The following is a 12,122-nucleotide window of genomic DNA, read 5'->3' on the forward strand; positions in this document are numbered from 1 at the left end:
CCTGCTTGGAACCGACCAGATGACAATAACGTGGAGTATGGAGCCCCAGTGAGCACTAATGCACCCCCTCCTCCTCCACCCCCCCTGGTCTTTGAAAGGCCTCCACATGTTTATGGCTCATGCCTGTGGTATGACGATGGATTCTCCATATAAAAGCCAGCAAGGATCATGGGGTGTTTCAAATATTGCTCTCCGAAGACAGTTGCTGACAAAATGACAGCGGCCATATTTATTTTGGTCAGGGAGCAGGGCACTTTGTGGGGAGTTAATCAGAGACTCCCTCCTCCGAAGCCTCCTTTGAGGAATGCAACCACGGCAGAGAAGGACCGGAGACTACTGGTAATGACTTTCTCCTCCTGTGGAAGATTTAACACCGCGAAAAACGCTCGAGAGGCAGAAAAATAAACCCAAAGTTTGGTCAGGGAACCGTCAGTATAAATCAAGTGTTGATTGGCTGTGCGCTTGGATAATCAATTCCCATCCGGTTAGGAGACGCAAGAAATAATATAATAAGTGCTTATAGGAAAAGGAATGATCTACGGCAGCGACTGGTGGGGACTGAGGATGACTGAAAGCAGAACTTGTGTGTTAACTTGTGAGTGCGACCGCAGCGTTTGGCTATAACTGCCATTGGCCCAGGGCTGCAGGCCAATCCAATGGCAGGTTGAGGTCTTTCCTTCTGACCCGTGAACCTCTATCTGAGTCTCAGAAACACGGCAGTAAACACTCTCTAACCTCTCTACCTCGCCATTCCAATATATCTCAAATCTCAAGCTCAGAGGTGAAATGAATGTCACACAGCGCTCAACGACGGCCTCATTATCACCGAGAGCTACCGGTTCCCTGAATATCCTGAGTCGTCACATCTTAATGAATAATCTTAATGAATCATTTCAGATACATTACATAGTTAATGCATGTCACCGTGTCACCAGCTCTGGAGAACAGTGGCGAATGGTAGATGTCAGAAGGGGACAGAGCTGCCCCTGTGGCCGCGAGGAGAGGGCACGGCGGGAAGCGTCAGGGCGCGGCACTTCTGAAGGCCCCACTTAGTGGCTACCGTGTCGGCCGTGCCGTGCGGGCTAATTAAATGAAGATTAGGCCATGGCTCTCGCAGTCGCAACAGGCTGCCGCGTGGGGCGCGCATAATCACTCTGACAGGCCAGCAGCCAATTAGTGCTCTCCATCTGCCCTAGGAAAGCACTTGGCGGCTCACATTTATCTGGCTTTTCCATGATATTACCCGGGCCGGAGTTTACCTATTAATCATCGGCCCCATTCCGGATTTGCCACGGAATCATCAGGACTCAGGAATCATCATCTACAAATCATCTCCTTTTTGTTTCGCGAGAGCATTCAAGAGGTTTGGTCGAGTGTGGTGGCAGAGGCAAATCACTTGCTGTTCGGTTTGGACGAGGCCTGTCCCGTGAACTTCTCTGGGGAGGAAAAGGAGCGCACTCCATAAGAGAGGAGTTAGCTCTTCTGTAAAAGTCTGTCAGCCTGTGTTCCGCAAACTGCCATGATGATGGCAGCAGAAGAGGGAGCGGGGTATGTCTGACAGGCACACAAACATCCAGAAATTTGTTGGGGGATATTCGTTTTCGAAATCAACAAACAAGGACCAGAGTCAGATGTGATCAGCGGATAGCCTTTGCCAGCACCTAAATCTCTTGGCTTTCTGACTGTAAACAGGCAAATTCTGTGTGACACAGTACACATATACACACACACACTAGAGCTTGTAAGTAAGAACTTGAATGTAAGCATTTCACTGTATGGCTTGTATTCTGTATTCTGTATGGCTTGTATTCGTTGTATTCTGTCATGTGAATCAACTTTGATTTGACACACACACACAAACACATCAAGCGAATCCTAGCTTGAGCTTGTTGGTGTCACGGACGGTGTGTGTTACAGACAGGCGGCCGCGCTTCCTCCCAAACGGATTTGGGGCAGTCACACTTCTCAGTGCATCGTTTTACAGGAGGACCAAACCGACCGCCACACATGGTTCCCAGACGGAGACGGCCAGGGGGTCCACAGAGCTGTGTGTTCCCTACAGAACCACACTGCAGAACCACACTGGGGTAGACAAAATCTACAGACCCACACTTAAGGGTTAGACAGAACCTGGTCCACAGCCCTGTGTGTTCACTTTACAACCACACTGGGTTAGACAGAACCTGTGGACACACTCTGAGGTGGCTGCTAAGCACAAAGCTGCTGCCTATCACTCTCTGTCCGATTCCATAGCTCTTTAATGGCTGACGAAGACCTCACAGGCCTTCTAGCTTTCATTTAGCCATGTTACTTTATATGGACACTGAAATACTGAAATACTACTAATACTGAAATACTAATACTGTATAACAAGTCACAACTTTTTTCATAGGCTGAAAAAAGGTACCGTATGCATTGCACAATTGTACAGACACGGAAACAGACACACACACAAGTGGTTTTCCAATGAGAAGCCTTTGCAGCCTGGCTAAGGCAAGGCAAGTGCTCGGGGCCTGTTCTGAGACGTTTAGCTAAGTGTATGATTGATGATAGTGCGATGGAGGGCTTGGCCTCAGATGAGCTCTACAGCAGAGAAGGTTTCTCCTCTTACACACAGGGGAGATCATTAGCCCCCACCACACTGGCCTACTACTTCTGCTCCTCTCCGCTTCCAGCACAGGTACCTAACCCAATGACCGTAGACAATCATTATGGGGTCTCTCTTTCACAGGTACCTAACCCAATGACAGTAGACAATCATTATGGGGTCTCTCTTTCACAGGTACCTAACCCAATGACAGTAGACAACCATTATGGGGTCTTTCTTTCACAGGTAGCTAACCCAATGACCATAGACAATCATTATGGGGTCTCTCTTTCACAGGTAGCTAACCCAATGACCGTAGACAATCATTATGGGGTCTCTCTTTTTCTAACAGTCTACCTTACACTCTCCAAATCTATGGTGCCTGGGAGTCTTGGCTCATCTCATGTCTCAGTCTTTTAGAAATGATCCCACTCTGGGCTGGCTAGTCAGTATTTACACAGAAAACGCAAACAAGAGTTACCCAAAATGTCACGCTTGTCAATGACAACTGGCGACTTCGGAGCTGTCTGTGAATCTGAGAGCGGATTTGCAGAGCAGTAGAAAATTAGCCAATGAGGTTCAATGGTGTGTTTGTGTAAGACCTGACTACTCAGCCTAAATCCAAAAACCAGGGATCACAGAAAGATTAAGTAGGCGTTTTTAGAGCTTAAACATTTTAAGTTGTTTACACAGCATCTAATACTATTAAAATGGAATAACCCATCACTTGGAGGTTAGGAGAAGGATGGGGGGGGCTGTCTGCAATGAATTTAAGCAGAAAGAGGAAGTTACAGTGTAAAAGAGAGAGAGAGAGAGAGAGAGAGAGAGAGAGAGAGAGAGAGAGAGAGAGAGAGAGAGAGAGAGAGAGAGAGAGAGAGAGAGACAGAGAGAGAAAGAGAGACAGAGGGAGAGAGAGAGAGACAGAGACAGAGAGAGAGAGAGAGAGAGAAAGGTAGAGACAGAGAGATAGAGGGAGAGAGTGGGAGAGAGATAGAGGGAGAGAGAGCGACAGAAAGAGAGAGAGCGAGAGAGAGAGAGGGGGATATGGAGAGATGTACATGTTATATCTCTGTTTGTAAACCAGAGTCTGATGACAGGATTAATGTTTCTATATTTTTAGGATAGCGGTGAAATCTCCTGAGGGAGAATCCTAATTGCGTCAACACTGAGCAGCTTAAAGAGAGAGAGAAAGGCCTCAAGAGCAGAATTTAGACAGCTGGAGGTGAATAATAAGAACACATACATTGACTATTGGCAGTCCCCCCCCCCCCCCGACATCATTGCAAGAGCACAATATGTACTGCAGTTTTGACTATGCTGTGCGACGTCTCTTCAGGTTGGCAACAAAAACAATAACAACTGTGGTGGGGTGGACGCTGCGCTGTTTCCACCTAATGCAGATTTAATCTTTAACTAAATACATAATTAGTAATCGTAGCCTGGCAATTGAAACAGGACGCCACAACAAAAACATGGCTGGCCAGAGCGACTATGTCATTACAGTGGGTCAGGAGAAATAGAAATTGAAGTACACTTTCTAATCTTTTGGTCCATACATATTGGTTCGAGATTCCTTCTCCCCAAATGAAAAATGTAAATGTTCCCATTCACAGAACGATCAAACAAAGAGACACTTCTACTCTATACTTTTGGGGGAAAGGTCTGATGTGTATTAGTGTGCAGCACAATATGTCACAGCTTGCCACAAGCTAAAGGAAGAAAGTACTTCAAACAAAACAAATTCTCCATGTACTGAATTAGATTTCCGAACGTTCGCCATTATTACATTTTTTGTATTGGATATATATATATATATTATTTTTTTTATTCTTATTGAATTGTTGCTGTTGCTTTCCTAATTGTAATGTATCACTTTGCTTTGTCAACATTGACCTTGTTATCATGCAATTAAATGCATATTGAAGTTGAAGAGAGAGAGAGAGAGAGAGAGAGAGAGAGAGAGAGAGAGAGAGAGAGAGAGAGAGAGAGAGAGAGAGAGAGAGAGAGAGAGAGAGAGAGAGAGAGAGAGAGAGAGAGAGAGAGAGAGAGAGGAGAGAGAGAGAGAGAGAGAAGAGAGAGAGAGAGAGAGAGAGAGAGAGCGCGTCAGCGTGTCATTGCAGAGGCCAATAGAACAGCTACTGATAAGGCATGTTTATGGCCCTTTCAGCAGACCACCCTGGGGAGAGAGGAGAGGATGGAAGCAACAGAACAGCAGTCTGTCATCCCTGAGGGAGGGAAGAGGTGAGGAGAAGAAGACTGGCACCCAACAGCAGTGGTGGAAAAGGTAAAGATAGTCAAAATAAAGATACCTTAATAGAAAATGACTCAAGTAAAAGTCACCCAGTAAAATACTACTCGAGTAAGTCTAAAAGTATTTGGTTTTAAATATACTTAAGTATCAAAAGTAAACGGAATTGCTAAAATATCCTTAAAATATCAAAAGTCTAAATAATAAAAAAATTATTTATAATAAGCAAACCAGATGCCACAATTTTTGTGATTTTTTTGTGTGAATCCAAGACACTCAAATGAGTATGATATGTTATGTTTGGTATGGTTCCATAAGACACAATGTTACAGGAGGTTGTTACATCTACCCGAGTCCAGGTTACAGAGACGCCATGCGAGCGGAGTCAGAATATACCCATTCATATCAACGTGGATAATTGGCTACTATTTTTGACATTGATCAATGAGATTACAACCTATATTAACCCACTCAAAGACAGCCAAAAGTTAGTTGAATTTCCAATATCATATTACTATGATTTCAACCATCTAAAAGCACAATCAAACTCCAATAAAAAAGAATAATTCACCCAATGTTTATCACAGTGCTTTCAATCATTTTAAAAGCATGGCAAGGTTCAAATAGGAATACAATGTCAGATATTATGTTTATTAATGTGTATTCACTGTGCTTCATCTAATAGCACAACCAAATGACCTGGATTGCAGATTCTGCACAGATTATTACAGTGATTGTGAAGATCTCACAAACCTGCGACAACCGATTCATGCCATCTTGAACATGCACACTTGATGATTACATGTGACGACAAGTGTGGTAACCTCAAAATGTGACCATGGATGTGTAACTACTTTTGAGGTTGAACGTTACATTAGTTTGTAAGATAGCCTTAACTTTAGGCTATTTACTGTGAAAGTAATATTGAATTGTGTTTGGTTGACAACGCAACAAATTATCTACGTTTAAAAGAGCAGTATCTACAGTACTGCTGGAAAAGTTCCATTTGAGCCTTTGGGTTAAACCCATTTTTCAACTTTCATTTTTGGTTGAGTTGGAGACGTGAATCCAAAATGTCATTTGTTAACTGTCGTCAAGTTAATAGGCTATTTATTTGACTTCAAAAGTGATATTGAATTGTTTGGTTGTCAACGCAACCAAATATCAACATTTGAAGGAGATGTATCTTCTGTTTGGATAATTCCATCTGTGCACTGACTTGGTCTGGCTTTAATTCCAGTTGGTCTACAAATGAATAATTGCCATGTTGAATTCACATCCCTATCTCAAAACAAAACAAAAATCTAAGTTAAAGAAGAAGATATAGGACTAAATCAAATCCAACGTTAAATGCACTTTAATCAAATTAATTTTGATTTGATTCACTCCTATTCTTTTGGTAAACAAACATACATACTGTACTCAACCAGACACGACACTACAGGTTTCTTCATGGTTCCCAAACCAAGAACAGATTTAATGCGTCGATCAGTTATGTATAGAGCCGTGTCATCGTGGGATGCTCTGTCACCAGAGGTTACTCGTGCAAAATGTAAGTTTAGCTTGAAAAAAACAGATTAAAAAGAATATTGTATCACAGCACCTCGTCTTTCTAAAGATCTCATTTAACTGTGTTGGATATAAGAATATGAATAGTGCGTATATAGTAATTTTTTTTGTCTCTTGGTGTCGTGAATATATCAGACACCCTTCAGACGCATCTTCACATTTCGTTGAGAAATGCTTTGTTTCTTGACGTCCTTGACATTATCTGGGCTTTGACTATCTCTCTCCATGTACATTTTCTTGATGAGGGATTATGTCTCTCAGAAGACACTGAGGAAGAAAGATCCTTGACTCGAGCTGGGCCATGTGCGTCAGAGTTAAGATGGGTGACATGAATCTGTAAATGACTTCCAGTGTTATTTAAGTGCATGGAAATGCAAGCTGGAGGCGATCAGATAAACATTAGCATAAATAATGTATACCTACATACACATAATATATACATATATTTACACACAGTTGAAGTCGTAAGTTTACATAAACTGAGTTTAAATGTATTTGGCTAAGGTGTTTCACAATTCCTGACATTTAATCCTAGTAAATATTCCCTGTCTTAGGTCAGTTAGGATCACCGCTTTATTTCAAGAATGTGAAATATCAGAATAATAGCAGAGAGAATGATTTCAGCTTTTATTTCTTTCATCATATTCCCGGTGGGTCAGAAGTTTGCATACACTCAATTAGTATTTGCTGGCGTTGCCTTTAAATTGCTTAACTTGGGTCAAACGCTTCGGGTAGCCTTCCACAAGCTTCCCACAATAAGTTGGGTTAATTTTGGCCCATTCCTCCTGACAGAGCTGGATAACTGAGTCAGGTTTGTAGGCCTCTTTGCTCGCACACACTTTTTCAGTTCTGCCCACAAATGTTCTATAGGATTGAGGTCAGGGCTTTGTGGTGGCCACTCCAATACCTTGACTTTGTTGTCCTTAAGCCATTTTGCCACAACTTTGGAAGTATGCTTGGGGTCATTGTCCATTTGGAAGACCCATTTGCGACCAAGCTTCAACTTCCTGACTGATGTCTTGAGATGCTGCTTCAATATATCCACGCAATTTTCCTACCTCATGATGCCTTCTATTTTGTGAAGTGCACCAGTCCCTCCTGCCGCAAAGCACCCCCACAACAATGTGCTGCCACCCCCGTGCTTCACGATTGGGATGGTGTTCTTCGGCTTGCAAGCCTCCCCCTTTACCCTCCAAACATAACGATGGTCATTATGGTCAAACGGTTTTAAAAAATTATCATCAGACCAGAGGACATTTCTCCAAAAAGTACCATCTTTGTCCCGATGTGCAGTTGCAAACCGTAGTCTGGCTTTTTTATGGCGGTTTTGGAACAGTGGCTTCTTCCGCTGCGTGGTCCCATGGTGTTTATACTTGCGTACTATTGTTTGTACAGATGAACGTGATACATTCAGACGTTTGGAAATTGCTCCCAAGGATGAACCAGACTTGTGGAGGTCTACAATGTTTTTTCCGAGGTCTTGGCTGATTTCTTTTGATTTTCCCATGACGTCAAGCAAAGAGGCACTGAGTTTGAAAGTAGGCCTTGAAATATATCCACAGGTACACCTCCTATTGACTCAAATTATGTCAATTAGCCTATCAGAAGCTTCTAAAGTCATGACATCATTTTCTGGAATTTTCCAAGCTGTTTAAAGGCTTAGTGTATGTAAACTTCTGACCCACTGGAATTGTGATACAGTGAATTATAAGTGAAATAATCTGTCTGTAAACAATGTTTGTAAAAATGACATGTCATGCACGTAGTAAATGTCCTAACCAACTTGCAAAAAAGTTTGTTGACAAGAAAAAAGAGTTTTAATGACTCCAACATAAGTGTATGTAAACTTCCGACTTCAACTGTACAGTCGTTGCCAAAAGTTGAGAATGACACAAATATACATTTTCACAAAGTCTGCTGCCTCAATTTGTATGATGGCAATTTGCATATATTCCAGAATGTTATGAAGAGTGATCAGATGAATTGCAATTAATTGCAAAGTCCCCCTTTGCCATGCAAATGAACTGAATCCCCCAAAAACATTTCCACTGCATTTCAGCTCTGCCACAAAAAGACCAGCTGACATCATGTCAGTGATTCTCTCGTTAACACAGGTGTGAGTGTTGACGAGGACAAGGCTGGAGATCACTCTGTAATACTGATTGAGTTTGAATAACAGATTGGAATCTTCAAAAGGAGGGTGGTGCTTCGAATCATTGTTCTTCCTCTGTCAACCATGGTTAACTGCAAAGAAACACGTTCCGTCATCATTGCTTTGCACAAAAAGAGCTTCACAGGCAAGGATATTGCTGCCAGTAAGATTGCACGTAAATCAACCATTTATCAGATCATCAAGAACTTCAAGGAGAGCGGTTCAATTGTTGTGAAGAAGGTTTCAGGGCACCCAAGAAAGTCCAGCAAGCTCCAGGACCATCTCCTAAAGTTGATTCAGTTGCGGGATCAGGGCACCACCAGTACAGAGCTTGCTCAGGAATGGCAGCAGGCAGGTGTGAGTGCATCTGCACGCACAGTGAGGCGAAGACTTTTGGAGGATGGCCTGGTGTCAAGAAGGGCAGCAAAGAAGCCACTTCTCTCCAGGAAAAACATCAGGGACAGACTGATATTCTGCAAAAGGTACAGGGTTTGGACTGCTGAGGACTGGGGTAAAGTAATTTTCTCTGATGTATCCCCTTTCCGATTGTTTGGGGCATCTGGGAAAAAAGCTTGTCTGGAGAAGACAAGGTGAGCGCTACCATCAGTCCTGTGTCATCCCAACAGTAAAGCATCTTGAGACCATTCATTTATGGGGTTGCTTCTCAGCCAAGGGAGTGGGCTCACTCACAATGTTGCCTAAGAACACAGCCATGAATAAAGAATGGTACAAACACATCCTCTGAGAGCAACTTCTCCCAACCATCCAGGAACAGTTTGGTGACGAACAATGCCTTTTCCAGCATGATGGATCACCTTGCCATGAGGCAAAAATGATAACTAAGTGGCTCGGGGAACAAAACATGGCCAGGAAACTCCCCAGACCTTAATCCCATTGAGAACTTGTGGTCAATCCTCAAGAGGCGGGTGGACAAACAAAAACCCACAAATTCTGACAAACTCCAATCATTGATTATGCAAGAATGGGCTGCCATCAGTCAGGATGTGGCCCAGAAGTTAATTGACAGCATGCCAGGGCGGATTGCAGAGGTCTTGAAAAAGAAGCGTCAACATCGCAAATATTGACTCTTTGCATCAACTTCATGCAATTGTCAATAAAAGCCTTTGACACTTGTATGCTTGTAATTATACTTCAGTATTCCATAGTAACATCTGACAAAAATATCTAAAGACACTGAAGCAGCAAACTTTGTGGAAATTAATATTTGTGTCATTCTCAAAACTTTTGGCCACGACTGTATACTGTATATATTTCCTGTCTCATTTGAATCCATAGCAATCTAACCCAATACGTATCCCAAATACTGGTGTTCAGTGGGAAGAAATGACATGCAGTCCAAATTATATTTTCTTAACCCAGCCTTTCCTCCGTGTCACTCGTGATTCTACTCTAGTTCACACTCTAACTGATTTTCATGTTGGTTTGTATTGTTGTAAAGGTATATTTAGAAGAAAAAAAACATACATTGTGGTTATAGCCTGGGAAAAATCCTATTTACATCTTGAGACGTAATTTGTTATATTGTGGAGCAAAGCCATGGTGTATTAGATTGCATTGGAGGGACTTACTGACCAAAGTCCCTTGAATATGTTGTAATTTAAAAAGGTCAACTGGGAGGTATTTAATAATGAACCCGGTTCGTAATGAGGCCTTTCCAGGAACCTCTTGATCTTCATCCATCGGCTTGGACCACTTCCTGGTCACCTGCACACCAAAGGGAAAAACAGACATTCCTCCCATTGGATTACTCTTCACTATCACTTATGTGAAGTGATTATTTTACAATGTCAGTCGGTCTGGAACTGGGACTGGGTCCATGCTGCCTGCCTGAAATGAATCTCTGTGCTGTGTGGAACCCTGAGGATTTCTTGTTCTTTTCTTTCTTGGCATTCCCTTATCCCGCTCGACTTAAATGGCTTCCATTTTACATAGTATTTATTTAAACAGCTTGACATGGACGAGTCTTTCGTTTCACAGGCTTAGTTTTGGGGGATAGGATTTTTCACTACCACTTGAGCGGCTTGAGGGTCGGGGAGTTAACAGTTTTGTTTAAGTACAAAACTCAACTTTATGATACGAGCCACCTCTGCCATTCTTGTAACCAAAAAAGAGCACACAGCAACGACTACAGACAACTTTAACTACACAACTCAATTGAAGCCATGGACCATTCCCAGAAACATTGAATGGGGTGAAGACACTAATAGATGACCGTATCAACCATGAGACAGGAGTGATAAGCGAGGTTGACGTTAGAGGCCCCCACACTTGGTTTCTACAGGCTAGCAGGAAAATAGCTTTGCTATGCATTCAATTGAGACTTTTCACAATAACTCCCCATCACTGACCTCATACTAGATAATTGATGCCAGTAACACAGGCCCAACAATGGCAGGTTTTAATTAAAGAAGACCATAAAATACTTTGGAAAAGGTCAAGCAAGCAGTGCTAAATTTGGGGGAGAGAAATTCCTAAAGAAAAAAACAGAACAGGGGATAGGAACACATAATCACCCCAATGGGCACACATTATTTGAATCAATGTTGTTTATGCATAATTTCAATGTTTCCACGCCAGTTTCACTGGGCACAGTTAATTCAACGTATGTTCAACGTTGGTTCCATGCACATGGCCCAGCTAGAGTCAAAAAACTGCCAAGTGCGACAGTTTCCAAGCCAGAAAGCACTGCCTGCCTCAATATTGCTCAATCATGGTTTATTTCAAGTTTATTTACTCTCTCACCACCTCACTAAATGGTACTCGGATTTAACATGCAATACCAAAAATGGAGGAAGATCCTGGAGAGAGTAGGATATTTTCCTGCTTTCTTTGAACAATGTTCTCTTTCATCATTTTCCGGGAGGCTTGAACCCAATCTGCCGTTCTGTCCCTATAACTCCTATATCTCCTTGTTTTGCCTAAGGAAGCGTATACACAGCACATCCTAATCCGAAATCACATTGACTGGAGTTGGGGACATATTTGAGTGAGGGGCAACTTTTCTGTCATCACCTCGTCAATAAGCACACTTGAACGAGGCCACCGCTCTAAATGGTGTGTTTGGATCATCTGTGAAGAACTGAATACCTTCAGAAAAAATATTTTCCTAGCTGTATTTACACAAAAAATATTTCCAGATCTGACTTCTCATTTAATGGTCAACGTACATGCTGTGCGTACCCGCAAATAACTTTCAAATGGACGGGAGGAAACAGAGAGTGCCATTGAGGAAACCTGCAGTTCATACTTTGAAGAATTCCACTGAAAAGAGAGAGAGAAATATACCCAGAAAAACCTGGTGAGCTGGCTTGAATGGGGCGGCCATGGAAAAATACTGATATTTCATGCATGAAAACGCCACTGTGCACCTAAAAACCAAAAGGTAAAAAAAAAAAGGCAGAACGTGGTGGGTTTGTGTTTGAGGGACACACAGGGTTAATGTGGGCTAGAGTAGCAGACATACCTGGTGGGACTCTGAGACCAGAGAGGGGAAATGGTTTCTCCCAAGAGGGAGTTCTGGCCCCTTACCCTAGATACAAGTCTCT

At 42.6% G+C, this 12,122-nt stretch overlaps 1 protein-coding gene across 1 annotated transcript in view; it reads right to left on the reverse strand.

The window, feature by feature from the left end:
* LOC109903956 (R-spondin-2) overlaps nt 1-12,122 on the reverse strand; it is a 73,328-nt gene that overhangs the window by 13,522 nt on the left and 47,684 nt on the right. The gene's annotated exons all lie outside the window — the stretch shown is intronic.

This window comes from Oncorhynchus kisutch, linkage group LG2 (assembly GCF_002021735.2).
Source record: "Oncorhynchus kisutch isolate 150728-3 linkage group LG2, Okis_V2, whole genome shotgun sequence".
NCBI lineage: Eukaryota > Metazoa > Chordata > Actinopteri > Salmoniformes > Salmonidae > Oncorhynchus > Oncorhynchus kisutch.